This window comes from Pseudophryne corroboree, chromosome 3, assembly GCF_028390025.1.
Source record: "Pseudophryne corroboree isolate aPseCor3 chromosome 3, aPseCor3.hap2, whole genome shotgun sequence".
NCBI classification, from domain to species: Eukaryota; Metazoa; Chordata; class Amphibia; order Anura; family Myobatrachidae; genus Pseudophryne; species Pseudophryne corroboree.
The window spans coordinates 133748904-133772257 of record NC_086446.1 but is presented as its reverse complement, the minus strand read 5'-3'; the positions used below and the strand labels follow the sequence as shown (position 1 = coordinate 133772257).

The following is a 23354-nucleotide window of genomic DNA, read 5'->3' as shown; positions in this document are numbered from 1 at the left end:
CTAATACTAGTACAGTGTCTTGTGATAATTGTGCTGCTTAGTGTCAGTACTCAGTAGTATCATCAGTGCTCAGTATCAGTGCTCATTATCTTGTGGTGCTCAGTAATACTACATTACTAATACTAGTACAGTGTCTTGTGCTAATCGTGCTGCTCAGTGTCAGTTGTCAGTAGTATCATCAGTGCTCAGTATCACTGCTCATTGTCTTGTGGTGCTCAGTAATACTACATTACTAATACTAGTACAGTGTCTGGTGCTAATTGTGCTGCTTAGTGTCAGTACTCAGTAGTATCATCAGTGCTCAGTATCAGTGCTCATTCTCTTGTGGTGCTCAGTAATTCTACATTACTAATACTAGTACAGTGTCTTGTGCTAATGGTGCTGCTTAGTGTCAGTGCTCAGTAGTATCATCAGTGTTCATTCTCTTGTGGTGCTCAGTAATACTACATTACTAATACTTGTACAGTGTCTTGTGCTAATTGTGCTGCTCAGTGTCAGTTCTCAGTAGTATCAGCAGTGCTCAGTATCACTGCTCATTGTCTTGTGGTGCTCAGTAATACTATATTACTAATACTAGTAGTGTTTTGTGCTAATCATGCTGCTCAGTGTCAGTTCTCAGTATCATCAGTGCTCAGTATCACTGATCATTGTCTTGTGGTGCTCAGTAATACTACATTACTAATACTAGTACAGTGTATTGTGCTAATTGTGCTGCTCAGTGTCAGTTCTCAGTAGTATCATCAGTGCTCAGTATCACTGCTCATTGTCTTGTGGTGCTCAGTAATAGTACATTACTAATACTAGTACAGTGTCTTGTGCTAATCATGCTGATCAGTGTCAGTGCTCCGTAGTAGCATCAGTGCTCAGCATCACTGCTCATTGTCTTGTGGTGCTCAGTAATACTACATTACTAATAATAGTACAGTGTCTTGTGGTAATCATGCTGATCAGTGTCAGTGCTCCGTAGTATCATCAGTGCTCAGTATCACTGCTCATTGTCTTGTGGTGCTCAATAATACTGCATTACTAATACTAGTACAGTGTCTTGTACTAATTGTGCTGCTTAGTGTCAGTGTTCAGTAGTATCATCAGTGCTCAGTATCAGTGCTCATTCTCTTGTGGTGCTCAGTAATACTACATTACTAATACTAGTACAGTGTCTTGTGCTAATCATGCTGCTCAGTGTCAGTTCTCAGTAGTATCATCAGTGCTCAGTATCACTGCTCATTGTCTTGTGGTGCTCAGTAATAGTACATTACTAATACTAGTACAGTGTCTTGTGCTAATCATGCTGATCAGTGTCAGTGCTCCGTAGTTTCATCAGTGCTCAGTATCACTGCTCATTGTCTTGTGGTGCTCAGTAATAGTACATTACTAATACCAGTACAGTGTATTGTGCTAATCATGCTGCTCAGTGTCAGTGCTCCGTAGTATCATCAGTGCTCAGTATCAGTGCACATTCACTTGTACTCCGTAATACTACATTACTAATACTAGTACAGTGTCTTGTGCTAATTGTGCTGCTCAGTGTCAGTTCTCAGTAGTATCATCACTGCTCAGTATCACTGTGCATTGTCTTGTGGTGCTCAGTAATACTACATTACTAATACTAATACAGTGTCTTGTGCTAATCGTGCTGCTCAGTGTCAGTTCTCAGTAGTATCAGTGCTCAGTATCATCAGTGCTCAGTATCACTGTGCATTGTCTTGTGGTGCTCAGTAATACTACATTACTAATACTAGTACAGTGTCTTGTGCTAATGGTGCTGCTTAGTGTCAGTGCTCAGTAGTATCATCAGTGTTCATTCTCTTGTGGTGCTCAGTAATACTACATAACTAATACTAGTACAGTGTATTGTGCTAATCGTGCTGCTCAGTGTCAGTTCTCAGTAGTATCAGTGCTCAGTATCACCACTCATTGTCTTGTGGTGCTCAGTAATAGTACATTACTAATACTAGTAGTGTTTTGTGCTAATTGTGCTGCTCAGTGTCAGTTCTCAGTATCATCAGTGCTCAGTATCACTGCTCATTGTCTTGTGTTGCTCAGTAATACTACATTACTAATACTAGTACAGTGTCTTGTGATAATTGTGCTGCTTAGTGTCAGTACTCAGTAGTATCATCAGTGCTCAGTATCACTGCTCATTGTCTTGTGCTCATTAATAGTACATTACCAATACTAGTATAGTGTCTTGTGCTAATCATGCTGATCAGTGTCAGTGCTCCGTAGTATCATCAGTTCTCATTGTCTTGTGGTGCTCAGTAATAGTACATTACTAATACTAGTACAGTGTCTTGTGCTAATTGTGCTGCTCAGTGTCAGTTCTCAGTAGTATCATCACTGCTCAGTATCAGTGCTCAGTATCACTGTGCATTGTCTTGTGGTGCTCAGTAATACTACATTACTAATAATAATACAGTGTCTTGTGCTAATCTTGCTGCTCAGTGTCAGTTCTCAGTAGTATCAGTGCTCAGTATCATCAGTGCTCAGTATCACTGTGCATTGTCTTGTGGTGCACAGTAATACTGCATTACTAATACTAGTACTGTGTATTGTGCTAAACGTGCTGCTCAGTGTCAGTTCTCAGTAGTATCGGTGCTCAGTATCACCACTCATTGTCTTGTGGTGCTCAGTAACACTACATTACTAATACTAGTACAGTGTCTTGTGCTAATTGTGCTGCTTAGTGTCAGTACTCATTTAGTATCATCAGTGCTCAGTATCACTGCTCATTGTCTTATGGTGCTCAGTGTTACTACATTACTAATACTAGTACAGTGTCTTGTGCTAATCGTGCTGCTCAGTGTCAGTTCTCAGTAGTATCATCAGTGCTCCGTATCAGTGCTCATTCTCTTGTGGTGCTCAGTAATACTACATTACTAATACTAGTACAGTGTCTTGTGCTAATCATGCTGCTCAGTGTCAGTTCTCAGTAGTATCATCAGTGCTCAGTATCACTGCTCATTGTCTTGTGGTGCTCAGTAATAGTACATTACTAATACTAGTACAGTGTCTTGTGCTAATCATGCTGATCAGTGTCAGTGCTCCGTAGTTTCATCAGTGCTCAGTATCACTGCTCATTGTCTTGTGGTGCTCAGTAATAGTACATTACTAATACTAGTACAGTGTATTGTTCTAATCATGCTGCTCAGTGTCAGTGCTCCGTAGCATCATCAGTGCTCAGTATCAGTGCACATTCACTTGTACTCCGTAATACTACATTACTAATACTAGTACAGTGTCTTGTGCTAATTGTGCTGCTCAGTGTCAGTTCTCAGTAGTATCATCACTGCTCAGTATCAGTGCTCAGTATCACTGTGCATTGTCTTGTGGTGCTCAGTAATACTACATTACTAATAATAATACAGTGTCTTGTGCTAATCTTGCTGCTCAGTGTCAGTTCTCAGTAGTATCAGTGCTCAGTATCATCAGTGCTCAGTATCACTGTGCATTGTCTTGTGGTGCACAGTAATACTGCATTACTAATACTAGTACTGTGTATTGTGCTAAACGTGCTGCTCAGTGTCAGTTCTCAGTAGTATCGGTGCTCAGTATCACCACTCATTGTCTTGTGGTGCTCAGTAACACTACATTACTAATACTAGTACAGTGTCTTGTGCTAATTGTGCTGCTTAGTGTCAGTACTCATTTAGTATCATCAGTGCTCAGTATCACTGCTCATTGTCTTATGGTGCTCAGTGTTACTACATTACTAATACTAGTACAGTGTCTTGTGCTGCTCAGTGTCAGTTCTCAGTAGTATCATCAGTGCTCAGTATCAGTGCTCATTCTCTTGTGGTGCTCAGTAATACTACATTACTAATACTAGTACAGTGTCTTGTGCTAATCATGCTGCTCAGTGTCAGTTCTCAGTAGTATCATCAGTGCTCAGTATCACTGCTCATTGTCTTGTGGTGCTCAGTAATAGTACATTACTAATACTAGTACAGTGTCTTGTGCTAATCATGCTGATCAGTGTCAGTGCTCCGTAGTTTCATCAGTGCTCAGTATCACTGCTCATTGTCTTGTGGTGCTCAGTAATAGTACATTACTAATACTAGTACAGTGTATTGTTCTAATCATGCTGCTCAGTGTCAGTGCTCCGTAGTATCATCAGTGCTCAGTATCAGTGCACATTCACTTGTACTCCGTAATACTACATTACTAATACTAGTACAGTGTCTTGTGCTAATTGTGCTGCTCAGTGTCAGTTCTCAGTAGTATCATCAGTGCTCAGTATCACTGTGCATTGTCTTGTGGTGCTCAGTAATACTACATTACTAATACTAATACAGTGTCTTGTGCTAATCGTGCTGCTCAGTGTCAGTTCTCAGTAGTATCAGTGCTCAGTATCATCAGTGCTCAGTATCACTGTGCATTGTCTTGTGGTGCTCAGTAATACTACATTACTAATACTAGTACAGTGTCTTGTGCTAATGGTGCTGCTTAGTGTCAGTGCTCAGTAGTATCATCAGTGTTCATTCTCTTGTGGTGCTCAGTAATACTACATAACTAATACTAGTACAGTGTATTGTGCTAATCGTGCTGCTCAGTGTCAGTTCTCAGTAGTATCAGTGCTCAGTATCACCACTCATTGTCTTGTGGTGCTCAGTAATAGTACATTACTAATACTAGTAGTGTTTTGTGCTAATCGTGCTGCTCAGTGTCAGTTCTCAGTATCATCAGTGCTCAGTATCACTGCTCATTGTCTTGTGTTGCTCAGTAATACTACATTACTAATACTAGTACAGTGTCTTGTGCTAATCATGCTGATCAGTGTCAGTGCTCCGTAGTTTCATCAGTGCTCAGTATCACTGCTCATTGTCTTGTGGTGCTCAGTAATACTACATTACTAATACTAGTACAGTGTCTTGTGATAATTGTGCTGCTTAGTGTCAGTACTCAGTAGTATCATCAGTGCTCAGTATCACTGCTCATTGTCTTGTGCTCATTAATAGTACATTACCAATACTAGTATAGTGTCTTGTGCTAATCATGCTGATCAGTGTCAGTGCTCCGTAGTATCATCAGTGCTCATTGTCTTGTGGTGCTCAGTAATAGTACATTACTAATACTATTACAGTGTCTTGTGCTAATTGTGCTGCTCAGTGTCAGTTCTCAGTAGTATCATCACTGCTCAGTATCAGTGCTCAGTATCACTGTGCATTGTCTTGTGGTGCTCAGTAATACTACATTACTAATAATAATACAGTGTCTTGTGCTAATCTTGCTGCTCAGTGTCAGTTCTCAGTAGTATCAGTGCTCAGTATCATCAGTGCTCAGTATCACTGTGCATTGTCTTGTGGTGCACAGTAATACTGCATTACTAATACTAGTACTGTGTATTGTGCTAAACGTGCTGCTCAGTGTCAGTTCTCAGTAGTATCGGTGCTCAGTATCACCACTCATTGTCTTGTGGTGCTCAGTAACACTACATTACTAATACTAGTACAGTGTCTTGTGCTAATTGTGCTGCTTAGTGTCAGTACTCATTTAGTATCATCAGTGCTCAGTATCACTGCTCGTTGTCTTATGGTGCTCGGTGTTACTACATTACTAATACTAGTACAGTGTCTTGTGCTAATCGTGCTGCTCAGTGTCAGTTCTCAGTAGTATCATCAGTGCTCAGTATCACTGCTCACTGTCTTGTGGTGCTCAGTAATACTACATTATCAATACTAGTAGTGTTTTGTGCTGGTCAGTGTCAGTTCTCAGTATGATCAGTGCTCAGTATCACTGCTTATTGTCTTGTGGTGCTCGGTAATACTACATTACTAATACTAGTACAGTGTCTTGTGCTAATTGTGCTGCTTAGTGTCAGTTCTCGGTAGTATCAGTGCTCAGTATCACCGCTCATTGTCTTGTGGTGCTCAGTAATACTACATTACTAATACTAGTACAGTGTCTTGTGCTAATCATGTTGCTCAATGTCAGTTCTCAGTAGTATCAGTGCTCAGTATCACCGCTTATTGTCTTGTGGTGCTCAGTAATACTACATTACTAATACTAGTACAGTGTCTTGTGCTAATGGTGCTGCTTAGTGTCAGTTCTCAGTAGTATCATCACTATTCAGTATCACTGCTCATTCTCTTGTGGTGCTCAGTAATACTACATTACTAATACTAGTACAGTGTCTTGTGCTAATCGTGCTGCTCATTGTCAGTTCTCAGTAGTATCAGTGCTCAGTTTCACTGCTCATTGTCTTGTGGTGCTCAGTAGTACTACATTACTAATACTAGTACAGTGTCTTGTGCTAATCGTGCTGCTTAGTGTCAGTGCTCAGTAGTATCATCAGTGCTCAGTATCAGTGCTCAGTCTCTTGTGGTGCTCAGTAGTACTACATTACTAATACTAGTACAGTGTCTTGTGCTAATCATGCTGCTCAGTGTCAGTTCTCAGTGGTATCAGTGATCAGTATCATCAGTGCTCAGTGTCAATGCTCATTGTCTTGTGGTGCTCAGTAATACTACATTACTAATACTAGTACAGTGTCTTGTGCTAATCGTGCTGCTCAGTGTCAGTGCTCCGTAGTATCATCTGTGCTCAGTATCAGTGCTCATTCTCTTGTGGTGCTCAGTAATACTACATTACTAATACTAGTACAGTGTCTTGTGCTAATTGTGCTGCTCAGTGTCAGTTCTCAGTAGTGTCATCAGTGCTCAGTATCACTGCTCATTGTCTTGTGGTGCTCCGTAATACTGCATTACTAATATTAGTACAGTGTCTTGTGCTAATTGTGCTGCTCATTGTCAATTCTCAGTAGTATCATCAGTGCTCAGTATCAGTGCTTAATCTCTTGTGGTGCTCAGTAATACTACATTGCTAATACTAGTATAGTGACTTGTGCTAATTGTGCTGCTTAGTGTCAGTTCTCAGTAGTATCAGTGCTCAGTATCACCGCTCATTGTCTTGTGGTGCTCAGTGTTACTACTTTACTAATACTAGTACAGTATCTTGTGCTAATTGTGCTGCTCAGTGTCAGTTCTCAGTAGTGACATCAGTACTCAGTATCGCTGCTCATTGTCTTGTGGTGCTCAGTAATACTACATTACTAATACTAGTACAGTGTCTTGTGCTAATAGTGCTGCTCAGTGTCAGTTCTCAGTAGTATCAGTGCTCAGTATCATCAGTGCTCAGTATCAGTGCTCAGTAATACTACATTACTAATACTAGTACAGTGTCTTGTGCTAATCGTGCTGCTCAGTGTCAGTTCTCAGTGGTATCAGTGCTCAGTATCATCAGTGCTCAGTATCACGCTCATTGTCTTGTGGTGCTCAGTAATACTACATTACTAATACTAGTACAGTGTCTTGTGCTAATCATGCTGCTCAGTGTCAGTTCTCAGTAGTATCATCAGTGCTCAGTATCAGTGCTCATTCTATTGTGGTGCTCAGTAATACTACATTACTAATACTAGTACAGTGTCTTGTGCTAATCGTGCTGCTCAGTGTCAGTTCTCAGTAGTATCATCAGTGCTCAGTATCACTGCTCATTGTCTTGTGGTGCTCAGTAATACTACTTAACAAATACTAATACTTGTGCTGCTCAGTGTCAGTGCTCAGTAGTATAATCAGTGCTCGGTATCACTTCTCATTGTCTTGTGGTGCTCAGTAATACTACATTACTAATACTAGTCCAGTGTCTTGTGCTGCATCTTGCTGCTGTAGTAGTGTCCTGTCACTGTACATAGGTCATCATCATTCCAGTCACAGTGGTATCTGGTATCTATCTAGTGGTATCTAATTCCAGACATTACTGCTGTCTAATTCCAGATATATTACTTGCATATAGGCCCTCATTCCGAGTTGTTCGCTCGCAAGCTACTTTTAGCAGCTTTGCACATGCTAAGCCGCCGCCTACTGGGAGTGAATCTTAGCTTGTCAAAATTGCGAACGAAAGATTAGCAAAATTGCGAATAGACACTTCTTAGCAGTTTCTGAGTAGCTCCACACTTACTCGGCATCTGCGATCAGTTCAGCGCTTGTCGTTCCTGGTTTGACGTCACAAACACACCCAGCGTTCGCCCAGACACTCCTCCGTTTCTCCGGCCACTCCCGCGTTTTTCCCAGAAACGGTAGCGTTTTTTCACACACTCCCATAAAACGGACAGTTTCTGCCCAGAATCACCCACTTCCTGTCAATCACATTACGATCACCAGAACGAAGAAAAAAAACCGTAATGCCGTGAGTAAAATACCTAACTGCATAGCAAATTTACTTGGCGCAGTCGCACTGCGGACATTGCGCATGCGCATTAGTGACTAATCGCTCCGTTGCGAGAAAAAAATAACAAGCGAACAACTCGGAATGACCCCCATAATTCCACACATTAAAAAATGGAGAATAAAAATGTGGAGGGTAAAATAGGGAAATATAAAGATCCATTTCCACCTGGTGCTGAAGCTGCTGCCACTAGTAATGGCAGAGATGATGAAATGCCATCAACGTCGTCTGCCAAGGCTGTTGCCCAATGTCATAGTAGAGAGCATGTGAAATCCAAAAAGCAAAAGTTCATTAAAATAACCCAAAAATCTTAATTAAAGTCGTCTGAGGAGAAGCGTAAACTTGCCAATTTGCCATTTACGACACGGAGTGGCAAGGAACGGCTAAGGCCCTCTCTTATGTTCTTAATGACTAGTGGTTCATCTTTACATGACGATGGAAGCACTCATCCTCCCGCTAGAAAAATGAAAAGAGTTAAGCTGGCAAAAACACAGCAAAGAATTGTGCGTTCTAAATCACAAATCCTGAAGGAGAGTCCAAATGTGTCGGCGGGTGCGATGCCTGACCTTCCCAACACTGGACGGGAAGAGGTGGCTCCTTCCACCATTTGCACGCCCCCTGCAAGTGCTGGAAGGAGCACCCACAGTCCAGTTCCTGATATTCAAATTGAAGATGTCACTGTTGAAGTACACCATGATGAGGATATGGGTGTTGCTGGCGCTGAGGAGGAAGTTGACGATGAGGATTTTGATGGTGATGTGGTTTGTTTAAGTCAGGCACCCGGGGAGACAGTTGTTGTCCGTGTGATGAATAAGGCCATTGTCATGCCTGGTCAAAATACAAAAAAAAAATCACCTCTTCGGTGTGGAATTATTTCAACAGAAATGCGAACAACAGGTGTCAAGTCATGTGTTGCCTTTGTCAAGCCATAATAAGTAGGGGTAAGGACGGTAACCACCTAGCAACATCCTCCCTTATACGTCACCTGGAGCGCATTCATCAGAAGTCATTGACAAGTTCAAAAACTTTGGGTAACAGCGGAAGCAGTCCACTGACAACTAAATCCCTTCTTCCTCTTGTACACAAGCTCCTGCAAGCCACACCACCAACTCCCCCAATGTCAATTTCATCCTTAAACAGGAACGCCAATAGTCCTGCAGGCCATGTCACTGGCAAGACTGACGAGTCCTCTCCTAACTGGGATTCCTCCGATGGATCCTTGAGTGGAACGCCTACTGCTGCTGTTGCTGCTGGGATTCGATCGTCATCCCAGAGGGGAAGTCGGAAGACCACTTGTACTACTTCCATTAAGCAATTAACTGTCCAACAGTGCTTTGCGAGGAAGATAAAATAGCACAGCAGTCATCCTGTTGCAAAGCGGATAACTCAGGCCTTGACAACTATGTTGGTGTTAGACGTGCATCCGGTATCCACCGTTAGGTCACAGGGACTTAGAGAATTGCTTGAGGTAGTGTGTCCCCGGTACCAAATCCCATCTAGGTTCCAGTTCTCTATGCAGGCGATACCGAGAATGTACACAGACGTCAGAAAAAGTGTCCTCAGTGTCCTAAAAAATGCATTTGTACCCACTGTCCACTTAACCACGGACATGTGGACAAGTGGAGCAGGACAGACTAAGGACTATATGACTGTGATAGCAACAACAGTGGCGGCACCAGTAGCAGCATCTCGTAAATGCCAACTCGTTCCTAGGCAGGCTACACTTTGTATCACCGTTTTCCATAAGAGGCACACAGCTGACAACCTCTTACAGAAACTGAGGAACATCATTGCATAATGGCTTACCCCAATTGGACTCTCCTGTGGATTTGTGATATCGGACAACGCCACCAATATTGTGCGTGCATTACAATAAATTTGGTAGTGCATAAAAATTTTTAAAATGACAGGGGCATGCAGAAGATGCTGCCTGTGGCCCGAAAAATTACGGGCCACTTTCGACATTCAGCCACTGCGTGCCGAAGACTGGAGCAGCAGCAAACAAGCCTGAACATGCCCTGCCATCAGCTGAAGCAAGAGGTGGTAACGAGGTGGAATTCAACCCCTATATGCTTCAGAGGATGGAGGAGCAGCAAAAGGCAATTCAAGCCTATACATCTGCCTACGATATAGGCAAAGGAGGGGAAATGCACCTGACTCAAGTGCAGTGGAGAATGATTTCCATGTTGTGCAAGGTTCTCCAACCCTTTGAACTTGCCACATGTGAAGTCAGTTCAGACTCTGCCAGCCTAAGTCAGGTCATTCCTCTCATCAGGCTTTTGCAGAAGCAGCTGGAGAGATTGAAGGTGGAGCTAAAACGGAGTGATTTCGCTAGGCATGTGGGACTTGTTGATGGAGCCCTTCATTCGCTTAACCAGGATTCACGGGTGGTCAACCTATTGAAATCCTTTTGAAATTGAAGTACTACATTTTGGCCACCGTGCTCGATCCTAGGTTTAAAGCCTATGTTATATCTCTCTTTCTGGCAGACACAAGTCTGCAGATGTTCAAAGACCTGCTGGTTAGACAATTGTCAAATCAAGTGGAACGTGACCCGCCAACAGACCCTCCTTCATTTTCTATCGCCACTGGAGCTACCATGAAAAGGATAAAATTTCCAAAACCACCCGCTGGCTGTGATGCAGGGCAGTCAGGAGCAAGTGATGACATCTGGTCTGGACTGAAGGACCTGCCAACGATTACGGACATGTCTACTGTCACTGCATATGATTCTGTCACTATTAAAAGAATGGTGGAGGATTATATGAGTGACAGCATCCAAGTAGGCATGTCAGGACGTCCGTACGTATACTGGCAGGAAAAAGAGGCAATTTGGAGGCCCTTGCACAAACTGGCTTTATTTTACATAAGTTGCCCCCAGTGTGTACTCCGAAAGAGTGTTTAGTTCAGCCGGTCACCTTGTCAGCGATCGGCGTAGGAGGTTACTTCCATAAAATGTGGAGAAGATGATGTTCATCAAAATGAATTATAAATTCCTCCGTTGAGACATTTACCAGCAATTGCCTCCAGAAAGTACACAGGGACCTGTGATGGTGGATTCCAGTGGGGACGAATTAATACTCTGTGAGGAGAAGGATGTACACAGTGAAATGGGTGAGGAATCGGAGGATGATGATGAGGTGGACATCTTGCCTCTGTAGAGCCAGTTTGTGCAAGGAGAGATTGATTGCTTCTTTATTGGTGGGGGCCCAAACCAACCAGTCATTTCAGTCAGTCGTGTGGCAGACCCTGTCACTGAATTGATTGGTTTGTTAAAGTGTGCATGTCCTGTTTATACAACATAAGGACAATTCCATCTTTCACCTCTTTTTTTTTTTTTATCTTTCTGCTGCGGGGTACACTAGGCTCCACAAGGATAGACATTGGGGTGTAGAGTAGGATCTTGATCCGAGGCACCAACATGCTCAAAGCTTTGACTGTTCCCAGAATGCACAGCGCCACCTCCTCTATAACGCCGCCTCCCTGCACAGGAGCTCAGTTTTGTAGTTGGTGCTGCAGTAAATAGGCACATAACAGAGGGGCTGCTTCAGGCAGTCCTAAGAAGAGCTTTTTTTGAAGAAAGAAGTGAAGACTTCAAGGGCAGCAGCGGTGGTAAATGTCAGAAGACATTCAGTGCTGCAGCTCCAGCTCTCCCCAGCGGCGCTGTACACTCCCGAGCCCTAGTTGCCGGGTAACTACACCAGGAGGCTCCGGTTTTCTTCACGTCAGGCACACACAATGGGGTCTCTCCGGGATCGCGCAGCCGCGCTTTGGCAGGTGTTAAGTGGGTCCCGCTTGCGGGACCCGGTCTTTATCGCGATCCGGCGCGGTCAGTGGGAGGTGGGCTGCACACGATGTCGGTGGACACTGTGGCAGTACAGGCGATCCCACTAGATCACCAGGGCATGGGTGCAGTTTAGGTTTTCTCTCTAAAACATTTTCAGTGACCCACAGTACCCGGTGGTTTTGCCAGCAGGGGTTTAAGGCTTAGACCTGAAGCCCCTCCCCCAGCCCCAGGGCGCCATTTCCCACAAATGTTCCCGCCCTGGAGCTGCATATCTGTCTCTCCCTCACTCCCTGTCAGTGTGTGGGCGCCATTATCTCTCAGCTTCACTGTTCCTGGGACTGCTTGGGCAAATCCTCCTGTGCAAAGCCGCCTGGTTGTCAGTGCTGTTACTTTACATGACACTTAAGTATTCTACATGTCAATTAGACAGTGCTAGTTAAGAAAGAGTGCATTTAGTCAGGGTTTTCTAGTGCAAGTACCCTGTGATATACATCCAGTTCTTACTGTGTAGTGCTATATCTATTGACTATATAGCTGTATATATAAGCTAGTCCAGTGCAGTATTATTGTTAGTAATAACCTCTGCATTGTACAAACTGTGACTATCTGTGTGTGCATTAGATAGCTGAGTGGTGTCCATTTCGTGTCTTTCACTCAACTTGCTATTCCTATATTCTATAACCTGAATAGGCTTTATGCGTCAGGTTTTATATTGATATAGGATTTTCACAAAGATATACTTTAATATGTATTTTTCTCTGTGATTTTAGTCACCATATCTCTCCTTTATCTCTGCTAGTGCTGACTACACTGCGCTGGGGTTTGGGTAAGAGGTATTGTGCTGCTGCCAATTGTACTGTTACTTGATACTGCAAGTTATATCATGTCTGCTTCTGAGGGTAATGGTTCTGGGGCTGAACACACTGCCGGTGTTGCTGAAGCCACAGATCCCTATGAGGAGAATATAGCAGCTGTGGGCTCTGGTTCTGGGGGCTCCTTGCCCCCTAGTGGGACTGTGGCAATGGAGGTACATAATGACCCACCGTGGGCCACGTTTTCCACGCTTCTACATACGCTAGTTAATAAACTAACAGCCCCTATGGGACCCCCTATGCCGGTACAACCGTATGTGGTCCCTGCAGCTAACCCGCCGTGGGCGGACGATTTATCTGCCCAATTGAAGAAGTTGAACCAGTCCCTAACTACTAAAAAGTCTGACCATCGCTCGCCTAAGTCCAAGGGGTCCTCTAAGCGAGTGCTTGTCTCCTCACAATCCACTGCTGTCACTGACACCTCGTCTGATGAAGACGGCACTTACACTGACCCCACAGGTTCTGACTCGGATACGGCTGATGGGGAGGGTAGTTCCTGATCTTTTGGAGGCTATTAAGTTAATTCTACAGATTACGGATGATCCGGAGCCATCCGTCCCTCCTAAGAAACCAGATAGGTTCAAGCGTCAGAAGGTGGTTAAACAAGTTTTACCTCACTCTGACCACCTAGTGGATATACGTCAGGAACCCTGGTAAAACCCGGGTACGAAGTTTGTTCCTGAAAAGAAGATGCTGGCTCGCTATCCCCTCGCACCAGAGCTGTCTAAGAATTGGGAAACGCCTCCTCCAGTAGACTCACATGTGGCTAGGATGGTGGTTTTCTCAGCTCTACCTGTCACTACCGTCACGTCTCTAAAGGAGTCTACGGATAAACGTGTGAAGGGTTGTCTGAAAGCGATTTACACCCTCACGGGTGCTGCACAAAGGCACACTATTGCAGCAATATGGGCTGCAGAGACTATTGAAGCATGGGCCTTGGAGTTAGAAGCTGAAATCTTTTCTGACCATGCTAGACAATGCTTGTCATTATTGTCACAGCTTCTCGTTATATTAAAGAGGCGGCTTCTGATGCCGGTATCCTAGCAGCCAAGGCCTCTACTACGTCAGTCCTGGCTCGCCGGATATTGTGGATGAGATCCTAGTCTGTGGATCTGGACTCTAGAAAAACCCTGGAGGTACTCCCTTTCAAGGGAGATATTCTGTTTGGGGAGGACTTAAATAAGATAGTGGCTGACTTGGCTACTGCCAAAACTGCCTGTCTGCCAAGTACCGCTCCTTCTGTGTCGAAGGCTAAAGGTACTTCCTTTCGCCCCTTTCGTCCTTCAGGTAAAGCAAAAGGTCAGGCGTACAACAAGCAGGCCCGCACTTCCAAACCTGGTAAGCCAAATCCCAAAAGAGCCTGGGCGGCCCGTCAGCCAGCTTCCAAGGCCAATAACCCTACCGCATGACTGGGCGGGCCTCCCCCTGGGGGATCCCAGGGTGGGGGGCTGGCTTCTAGGGTATACCCATGAATGGTTAAAGACCACTTCAGATGCCTGGGTACGGGAAGTCGTCACTCGAGGTTACGCCATAGCCTTCAAAAACCGACCCCCTCATCGATTTTGCCAGACAGACAAAGGCAAACACTCTGCATTCGGTGGTACAGACTCTCCTGGATACAGGAGTCGTAGTACAGGTGCCTCTTGCGCATAGGGGCCGGGGGTACTATTATCCGCCGTTTCTAGTCCCGAAACCGAATGGGTCTTCCCGGCCCATTCTCAACCTCAAGGCATCGAACAGGTTTGTGAAGGTTTCCAAGTTCCGTATGGAAACCCTTCGCTCTATAATTCTGGCCTTGGAACGTGGGGACTACATGGTCTCCCTGGACATACAGGATGCTTACCTGCATATTCCTATAGCAGCGTCACATCAACAATACCTGAGGCTTGCTATTGGCAACCTCCATTACCAGTTTCGGGCGTTACCTGTTGGTTTAACAACGGCTCCGCGAGTCTTCACCAAAGTCATGGCAGTGATGACGGTGGTACTCCGCCGTCAATGGGTCAGGATACTGCCGTATTTGGATGACTTGTTAATCCTGGCAAATTCCCCAGAACTTCTCCTACATCATCTAGATATGACGGTCCGGTTTCTACAAGCCCACGGGTGGCTCATCAACTGGAAGAAATCCTCCCTGATCCCTGCTCAGAGCATGGTGCATCTGGGAGCGCTATTGGACACTCACAACCAGAGGTTGTTCTTGTGTCAGGAGAAAGTCCTGAAGCTTCAGGACAGGATTCGTTGCTTCCTTTCTCGTCCGCAAGTGTCGATACATTCGGCGATGCAGGTGCTGGGCCTCATGGTATCAGCATTCGACATGGTGGAGTATGCTCAATTCCATTCTCGCCCCCTCCAGAGGCTGATTCTAGCCAAGTGGGATGGCCTGCCTCACCGGATCAGGTCTCAAATGATCTCTTTGACTCCGGTCGTCCATCTGTCGCTGCTCTGGTGGCTCCAGGACCAACAATTGTGCAGGGGCCGTCCCTTCTGGATATCCAACTGGGTCCTGTTGACGGCAGATGCCAGTCTAAGAGGTTGGGGTGCGGTGCTGGAGCAACACTCCCTTCAGGGTCGGTGGACCAAGGAGGAGTCCCTCCTCTCGATCAACATTCTGGAATTGCGGGCGGTCTTCAGTGCATTGAACCTAGCCCAGCATTTAATTCAGAACCGTCCTGTTCAAGTGCAGTCGGACAACGCCACCACAGTGGCTTACATAAATCATCAAGGCAGCACTCGAAGCCGTCTGGCAATGAAGGAAGTCCCACGGATTCTACATTGGGTGGAACGCCATCTACCGGCCATCTCGGCAATCTTCCTTCCGGGAGTCCTAAATTGGGAAGCGGACTTTCTCAGTCATCAGGACGTACATGCCGGCGAGTGGGGCCTCCATCCAGAAGTGTTTCAACTCCTAGTGGAAAAGTGGGGTCTTCCAGACGTAGATCTGATAGCGTCTCGACACAATCACAAGGTTCCGGTCTTCGGAGCAAGGAGAAGGGATCCTCAAGCAGCATTCGTGGATGCACTGGCGGTGCCGTGGAGGTTTCGGCTGCCGTACGTGTTCCCTCCGGTGTCACTCCTGCCCAGGGTAATTCGGAAGTTCAAGCAAGAAAAAGGAATTCTGGTTCTCATAGCTCCAACGTGGCCCAGACAGCACTGGTTCTCAGACCTGCAAGGCCTGTCGTCAAAGCGTCCAATTCTACTTCCACAACGCCCAGACCTCCTCGTTCAGGGCCCCTGTGTCTACCAGGACCTAGCCCGGCTTTCTTTGACGGCGTGGCTCTTGAAGCTTCCATCTTATGGGGTAAGGGGTTTTCTGAGGCGGTCATTCAAACTATGTTGCGGGCCTGGAAACCGGCTTCTGCTCGGATTTACTATAGGGTCTGGCATTCTTACTTTGTTTGGTGCGCATCTAACAATTATGACGCTTCCAAATTTAGTATAGCCAAGTTGTTGGCTTTTCCTCAGCAGGGCATGGACTTAGGCCTGCGTCTGGCCTCACTCAAGGTTCATATTTCTGCCTTATCGGTGTGGTTTCAGAGAAAAATTGCGACCTTACCTGATGTGCATTCCTTTACTCAGGGTGTGTTGCATATCCAACCTCCGTATGTCCCGCCTGTGGCTCCTTGGGTCTTGTCGGTGGTTTTGGAGGCGTTACAAGAGTCTCCGTTTGAACCTCTTGGTTCAGCTGATCTTAAGTAGCTTTCCCTTAAGGTGGTGTTTCTGCTGGCTATTGCTTCAGCTAGAAGAGTGTCGGATTTGGATGCCTTGTCCTGTAGTTCCCCATATCTGATATTTCACCGTGACCGGGCGGTTCTTAGGACTCGTCCCGGATATTTACCTAAGGTGGTTTCCTCGTTCCACCTTAACCAGGAGATTGTAGTTCCGGCACTTGTTTCTCCTGATCTGTCTCCCAAAGAGCGGTCTTTGGATGTGGTACGGGCTCTACATATCTATGTGAAGAGAACTGCTTCCATTAGGAAATCTGATTCTCTTTGTACTGTTTGGATTTCACAAACGGGGCTGGCCTGCTCACAAGCAGACTTTGGCCAGATGGATTAGAATGGTGATTGCACATGCTTATGCAAGGCGGCTACGTGGTCCTCAGTGAACACCTTCATAAGATTCTATGCCTTCGATACTGCCGCTTCCCAGGATGCTTCCTTTGGACAGTTATATTGGAAACATGTATTTTATTTGTTTATACTGTGTTCAATGTGTGTCATTATTAACAGGAATAAGTCTATGCCAGAGTGTTATTTAACATGGTAAACAATTTATTGTAATGTAAGTCCCCTAGCTGTACAATCAGATGTGATTAGGAAGTTTAGGTTCAGTAGTAAACAGGTTATGTATGGAGCCTGCAGGTAATCTGATCACATACACTCCATTGTGTGCAGGAGCCCAGACACCTCGTCTCCTCTGTGACCTCCTGACGGACCAGCTTGTGTGATGAATAGACAGGGGAGGGTATAACAAGAGTGAGCTCTTCTGGTGAGAGTGAGATCTACACAGAAGGTCAGAGAGAGTGTATGTACATCTGGAGTGGAGACACTGACTAGGCATTGCGGTGCCGTCAGTGGCAAAGGGCACTGTGTGAGCTGGTATCCCAGACCAGGGGACACAGAACTACTGCTGGCATGTGACATCAGGAGACTGTAATTCTAAACTACTGTGGGGACTTAGTAAGTAAGATACCATCCTGGCATGTAATAGTTACTGTTTTGTGTACTGTGTGTGTATTTTTACAATAAAGGGCATTTGCCACTTTACTAAACTGTTTACCTGAGTGATCAGAGAATCCGTATCCTCACAGAAAGAACTTACCTTTGTTAAATCTCTTTCTGCGAGGTACACTGGGCTCCACAACGTGCCCACCCTGACGCACTTAGCTTCTTTGGGTTGGTATGGCATTAGCCGCTGACACTTCTCTGGTTGTGAGAGTGTGGTGTATGTGGCTACTAACCATTGTCGTCTCTTTTCCTGCTACTGCATTGGGCTGGTTAACTAAAAACTGAGCTCCTGTGCAGGGAGGTGGGGTTATAGAGGAGGCGGCGCTGTGCATTCTGGGAACAGTCAAAGCTTTGAGCCTGTTGGTGCCTCGGATCAAGATCCTACTCTACACCCCAATGTCTATCCTTGTGGAGCCCAGTGTACCTCGCAGAAAGAGATTTAACAAAGGTAAGTTCTTACCATAAATCTCGTTTTGCATCATGTGCTGTTTGGGGACTATTTTTTTAAGTGCCATCCTGTCTAACACTGCATTGCTACTCCTAAATGTCCCAGGTGTTTGTGCCGCCCACTTGCTTCGCTTAGCTTAGTCATCCAGCGACCTTGGTGCAAATTTCAGGACTAAAAATAATATTGTGAGGTTTTCAGAATAGACTGGAAATGAGTGGAAATTACTGTATGGTTATTGAGCTTAATACTATAGGCTCAAAATTACCCCCAAATTCTATGATTTTAGCTGTTTTTCAGGGTTTTTTTTAAAAATCACCCGAATCCAAAACCTGAAAGGGTGGTTTTGCCAAAACGCATCCGAATCCAAAACACGACTGCGGACCCGAATCCAAAACACGACCGCGGACCCGAATCCAAACACAAAACACGAAAAATGCCCGCTGCACATCTCTAGTTATTACTTCAACCTGTTTGTGGTTCTGAAACTGGACGGTTCGGTAAGACCCATTTTAAATCTAAAGTTCTTGAATCCTTACCTGAAGGTGTTCACGTTTAAATCGGAATCCTTGTGAGCAGTGATTGCGGGCCTAGAAGAACAGGAATTCATGGTTACCTTGGATATCAAGGACGCCTACCTCCATAGCCCAATTTGGCCACCTCATCAGGCTTATCTGAGGTTTGCCCTACTGGACGATCACTACCAATTCCAGGCACTGCCCTTTGGCCTGTCCACAGCTCCGACGGTGTTCACAAAGGTGATGTCGGAGATGATGTACCGGGTCCAGGGAGTCAATATTGTCCCTTACCTGGATGATCTTCTGATCAAAGCCTTTGTTGCTCCGTATCGACCACATTATCCAACTTCTGATATGCCATGGGTGGATTCTCAACATGCAGAAGTCCCTCCTGGAGCCGACTCAGCGTTCATGGGGATGTTGCTGGATACTGTGGACCAGAAGGTGTTCCTACCAGAGAACAAGGTGAGAACACTTCAGGAGATGGTCCGCATGGTGCTCCGACCTACTCGAGTGGCCATCCATCTTTGCAGAAGATTGTTGGGAAAGATGTTCGCCTCATACGAGGCGATCCAATATGGGAGGTTCCATGCCAGGACTTTTTAGCTGGATCTCCTGAGCAGATGGTCCGAATCACATCTTTAGATCCACCAGATGATACGGCTGTCGCCTCAGGCCAGGATTTCCCTCCTGTGGTGGCTGCAATCCTCCAATGTCCTGGAAGGCCGGAGTTTTGGGATTCAGGATTGGATGCTCCTCACAACGGATGCGAGTCTGAGAGGATGGGGAGCTGTCCCCCAAGGGGCACAGTTCCAGGGCAGGTGGTCAGCCCATGGAGCCTTTATTCCAGTCAACATTCCGGAACTTCGGGCGATCTACAATGCTCTGCTTCAGGCCTCTCATCTGCTTAAGGATCACATGATCCAAGTGCAGTCGGACAACACCACAGTAGTGGCGTACATCAATCGGCAAGCAGGAACAAAATGCAGAGCCTGCATGCGAGAGGTGTCAATAATACTCCTCTGGGCGGAAAGAAATGCAAGAGCACTGTCGGCAATTTTCATTCCAGGTGTGGACAACTGGGAAGCGGACTTCCAGAGTCATCACGATCTCCATCCAGGGGAGTGGGGTCTCCACCATCAGGTGTTCCAACAGATCTTCCACCGGTGGGGCTTCCCGCAGATAGACATGATGGCTTCTTGTCTCCACAAGAGGCTTCACTGATATTGCTCACGAACCAGGGACCCTCAGGCGAGGGCAGTAGATGCACTGACGTCGCCTTGGCCTTGCTGATCTACCTGTTTCCTCCAATTTTGTTGCTCCCAAGGGTGCTCAAGCGCATCCGACATCAGGGAGTCCAGGCAATTCTGATTGCCCCGGATTGGCCTCGGAGGGCGTGGTACGCAGATCTTCTGGACATGACCGTCGCAGACCCTTGGCCTCTACCTCTCAGAAGAGATCTTCAACAAGGACTGTTCGTCTACCCGGACTTACAGTGACTTCGTTTGACTGCCTGGAGGTTGAGCTGAACATCCTTGCTCACAAGGGCTTTTCCAAAAAGGTTATTGCAACCATGGTTCAGGCATGGTTCAAGCCAGAAAGCCTGTGACATCAAAACACTATAATATCTAGAGAAGATATGTCTTTTGGTGTGAGGAACACACGTATCCGCCTGCGGAGTGCCACTTGGGATGTTTCTTACGTTTCCTGAAGGCTGGTGTGGAAAAATGCTTACGTCTGGATTCTATTAAGGTCCAGACTTCAGCTCTCCATTTTCTTTCAGACGAAATTGGCAGTGTTGCCAGAAGTTCAGACCTTCTTGCAAGGGTTACTAAACATACAGCCTCCTTTTGTGCTGCCTATGGCACCCTGGGATTTGAATGTGGTGTTGGAATTTCTACAGTCCTCCTGGTTTGATCCTCGGATGACGGTAGAAGACAAGTACCTCATGTGGAAGATGGTGATGTTACTGGCCCTATTTTCTGCTCGACGTGTCTCAAAATTAGAGGCCTTATCGTGTAAAACTTGGTCTTTAAGGAGGACAGAGCGGAGCTCTGGACTAGACAGCAGTTCCTGCTGAAAGCTGTCTCCGCATTTCACCTAAATCAACCTATTGTGGTTCCGTCCAGTTCTGAAACAGCTCGGATCAGAAAGACGGATTCCTTGTTCGTGCTCTATGATGCTCTGAAAAAAGGTTGTCCTGCTTCGAAGTTGTCCATTGCTCATTGGATTAGGCTTACTATCCAACAGGCCTATGTTTCGGCAACCTTACCTGTTCTTAAGTCTTTGAAGGCCCACTCTACAAGATCAGTGGGGTCTTCCTGGGCGGCTATCCGTGGAGTCTCGGCCTTGCAACTCTGCTGAGCTGCTACCCGGTTGGGAAAGAACACCTTTGTGAAGTTCTACAATTTTGATATCCTGCCCATAGAGTCTCTGCACGTTCCTGCCCGTTCTGGAAGCTTTTGGATGTCTCCATCATACTAAGTCTCCCCAATATCCCTTATGGATGCTAGAGAAAATAGGATTTATCTTACGTCCTAGAGGATGCTGTGGTCCACATTAGTACCATGGGGTATAGACGGGTCCACCAGGAGCCATTGGCACTTTAAGAGTTTGAGAGTGTGGGCTGGCTCCTCCCTCTATGCCCCTCCTACCAGACTCAGTTTAGAAAATGTGCCCGGAGGAGCCGGTCACAGCTAGGGGAGCTCTCCTGAGCTTTCCTGGTAAAGTTTTTTTTTTAGAGTTTTTTTCTTTACAGGAGGCTGTTTACAACAGCCTGCCTGCAGCGAGGGACTAAGTGGGGGAGCAGTGTCCGCCCTGCGGTGTCTGAGCCACTGACTCTGCTGACTGGACACTGAGCTCCAGAGGGGTCTGATCGGTCTCCGCCACAGGGGAACTGCTCGCCCCAGCAGCATGCCGCCGATCCCTTACAGAGTGGTGAGTTAGTCACTGGCCCCCCTAACAAGCGTGGGGCTGGTGTGAAGATGGCGGCACTGGGGAGGGTGCGTGGTATTAACAGCGCTCCTGAGATGGTATTAGAGGCACATAGTGGGGCGCCCTGAGTTAGAGCTTACCACCCACACTGGTCAGCAAGCCTGTCGGGGTCAAGGGATCTCAAACAGCAACTTTCCTCAGACCCAGCAGCGTTCCAGCGCCATTTTCCTGCCTGCAAGCGCTGAGAAGAAGATACAGGTCCCTCCACAGCAACTCCCAGCTTACTGTGCACGGTACCAGGGGGTTGTAGAAGGGAGGGGAGGCTGTTATTAGACTGTGTGTCCTATTAAGGAGAACAGTCAGTGCACTCAAGGGGTTTTCTCCTTGCTAAAAGCGCTGTGTGTGGGTTGGCTCCAATCTCTGTCTCTCTCTTGCCATTCTTTGGGGGGAAACTCTGTTTGCCCCCACCTGTGTGTGTGGCGTGTTTGGTGGTCTCCATTAGCTATGTCCAGGGATACTGTGTCATATGCTGCAGAGGATTTATCCTCCCAGGATGATCCCATTCCATATAATCAGGATAGCACTGGTTTAGCACAGATACCAGCAAGGGAACCAGAGTGGTTTTCCTCTATCAAAACTTGGATTTCTCAGATTTCTGACAGGGTTGCTAGTAATGAATCTGCAACCCAGGTATTAGAGCTCTATGGCAGTATGGCCTGTGTTTGGTACCTCAGGACAACCCACTATAGATCCCCACAAACGTGCGCTTGTGCATGTCACACAAGACGACACGGATACCGATTCTGACACTACAGATGGTGATGGGGATGTGTTGCCGGGGTCCGCATTTCTTGCAAAGGGGTTGCAATTGTTGATAGAGGCTATCATGGATGTGTTAAATGTAAATGATACCACACCTGAGCAGGTTGAGTAGGCTTTTTTCACTGAAAATAAGAAAGCCTCGCTAACCTTCCCTGCGTCAAAGGAGCTGAATGCTATATTTGAAAAAGCATGGGTAAACCCTGAAAAGAAGCTTCAGATCCCTAAGAGGGCTCTGGTGGCTTTTCCTTTCCCTGAGGAGGATAGGAAAAGGTGGGAAAACCCTTTGATTGTTGACGCTTCTGTATGCAGGCTCTCAAAAAAGTGGTTTTACCTGTTACGGGATCTACCGCCTTAAAGGAGCCGGCAGATAGGAAAATTGATAACACGCTTAAATCAATGTACACTGCTTCGGGGGCCATATTACGTCCCACTATTGCTAGTGCATGGATTGCTAAGGCAATCGTGAAGTGGCCGGCTACCTTACTTGAGGATTGGGATACAATGGATAACATTGATTCTGAAGGTTTTATGGTACAATCCATGAAAGACCTCGGTTCCATGGCTGCGGGAATTTCTTCCATGTCTGTTTCAGCTCGTCGGGGACTGTGGCACCACCAGCGGTCGGCCGACGCGGAATCCAGAAGTGTGGTGTCGCTGCCCTATACAGTTCAGACTCCCTTTGGGGAAGCTCTAGACGTTACAGCGGGTAAGTCTCAGTTTCTTCCCTCTGCAGCACCTGCTCCGAAGAAATCCTTCTCCTCAGCTGTGTAGCAGTCCTTTCGGCCTAATAAGCCTAGAAAGGCCAGATCATCCAATAACTTCTTTAGGGGCGGTAAGGTTACGTCCAAGAAACCTGCCGCTGTGGGAGCGAGACTCAGACAGTTCTTTCAGGGCTGGGTATCATCCGGCCTTGATCCCTGGGTGATAGATATTGTATCCCAGGGATACAGGCTGGTATTTCAAAGTCTCCCTCCTCATCGTTTTTTCAAGTCGGGCTTACCAACTCTGTTGGAAGACAGCACA

General features: G+C 46.1%; 1 protein-coding gene across 1 annotated transcript in view; it reads left to right on the top strand.

Moving 5' to 3' along the window:
- The window catches only part of LOC135057539 (zinc finger protein 250-like), a 367205-nt gene that overhangs the window by 252217 nt on the left and 91634 nt on the right, over window positions 1-23354 (top strand). The window lies entirely within an intron of this gene.